A 2,306-nucleotide genomic window follows, 5' to 3' on the forward strand; every position below is an offset into this window, starting at 1 on the left:
CACTTTCCGTTATATTTATGTTTTCACTACACTTTCCGTTATCTTTTATATTTTCACTACACTTTCCGTTCGGGTTATTTCGCCAAAATTTCCATTTCAAATTTTTATTTCACGCTTCCGATATTCTGCTTGTTCGCGGAAGGCAGAGGTAAACTTTCATTACACTTTCCGTTATATTTATGTTTTCACTACACTTTCCGATACTTTTATATTTTCACCACACTTTCCGTTCACGATTATTTTCGCCAAAGTTTCCATCTGAAATTTTTTCTTCACGCTTCCGAAATTCTGCTCGCACCCAGAAGGCAGAGGTAAACTTTCATTACACTTTCCGTTATATTTATGTTTTCACTACACTTTCCGATACTTTTATATTTTCACCACACTTTCCGATACTTTTATATTTTCACCACACTTTCCGTTCATGATTTATTTTCGCCAAAATTTCCATCTGAAATGTTTTCTTCACGCTTCCGAAATTCTGCTGCTCCCAGAAGGCAGAGGTAAACTTTCATTACACTTTCCGTTATATTTATGTTTTCACTACACTTTCCGATACTTTTATATTTTCACCACACTTTCCGTTCACGATTATTTTCGCCAAAGTTTCCATCTGAAATATTTTCTTCACGCTTCCGAAATTCTGCTCGCTCCCAGAAGGCAGAGGTAAACTTTCATTACACTTTCCGTTATATTTATGTTTCACTACACTTTCCGATACTTTTATATTTTCACCACACTTTCCGTTCACGATTATTTTCGCCAAAGTTTCCATCTGAAATATTTTCTTCACGCTTCCGAAATTCTGCTCGCTCCCAGAAGGCAGAGGTAAACTTTCATTACACTTTCCGTTATATTTATGTTTTCACTACACTTTCCGTTATCTTTTATATTTTCACTACACTTTCCGTTCGGGTTATTTCGCCAAAATTTCCAATTCAAATTTTTATTTCACGCTTCCGATATTCTGCTTGCTCGCGGAAGGCAGAAGTAAACGTTCACTACACTTTCCGGTATATTTATGTTTTCACTACACTTTCCGCTACTTTTAAATTTTCACTACACTTTCCGTTTTCTTTTATATTTTCACTACACTTTCCGTTCGGGTTATTTCGCCAAAATTTCCATTTCAAATTTTTATTTCACGCTTCCGATATTCTGCTTGTTCGCGGAAGGCAGAGGTAAACGTTCACTACACTTTCCGTTATCTTTTATATTTTCACTACACTTTCCGTTATCTTTTATATTTTCACTACACTTTCCGTTCGGGTTATTTCGCCAAAATTTCCAATTCAAATTTTTATTTCACGCTTCCGATATTCTGCTTGCTACCGGAGGGCAGAGGTCGATTAAGTTTGACGATAGTCGTGTCACTAAGTGTTCTGGCGATGTTCTAAATTTACTGTAGTCTCTGGAGATACCCTACATTTTGTTTTATAAAAGAGAAGACATTAGTAGATCAAGATGTTCACATGATGTGGTGCTTGCTGCTGCTGCAGGTTTTTCCGGGTTTTCCTGCAGCTGAAAAAGCAAATGCGCCACTGGAATCATCAATGAAGTCGCCCCTCCGGAGCGTCAATTAAATTTTGTTGTTTCATAATTTCATGATTTGTATTACTTTCTTGACCTGAGACTTACTTCAAAAATATAAAAAATACACACGAATTCATTTCATAAGCTTTTGTGGTTCTGAAAAAGACCTTTTTTTTTTTATGGAAACGGTAAGGACAATACAGGGGGAGGCATTAAATTCAACCGCCAAATCCGTACAAGGTTCGACCTTGCCTTTTCAGGGCGTATACAACATCCATGGCTGTGACGGTTTTGCGTTTCGCATGTTCGGTATATGTTACGGCATCTCTGATAACATTTTCGAGAAATACTTTGAGTACTCCACGAGTTTCTTCGTATATCAAACCCGAAATACGTTTAACACCACCTCGACGGGCTAATCTTCTAATGGCAGGTTTCGTTATTCCTTGGATATTATCACGCAATACTTTACGATGACGTTTCGCTCCTCCTTTTCCTAAACCTTTACCTCCCTTGCCACGACCAGTCATTTCGAATGTTAAGAATAAATTATATACTGCACGATACGAATGAAATACTGTTAGTGATACTAACGACAGACTTCGACTAAAGTTCTACACCGAACTCGGTCGGGTTTTGTTAAATTTCATGACTCCGCCCACAACTGGAAATCGGACCAATGGCGTCTCGTCTAGATGGTATATAATAGTTGGCGTGTATAAGCCGACTCAGTCACATACATTCGATTGCTGAACTTTGTGAAGAGCAGACGT

The sequence above is a fragment of the Leptinotarsa decemlineata genome, unplaced genomic scaffold (genome assembly GCF_025532065.1).
Source record: "Leptinotarsa decemlineata unplaced genomic scaffold, Ldec_3_MD MMD2_tig00026342_RagTag_RagTag, whole genome shotgun sequence".
Taxonomy (NCBI): Eukaryota; Metazoa; Arthropoda; class Insecta; order Coleoptera; family Chrysomelidae; genus Leptinotarsa; species Leptinotarsa decemlineata.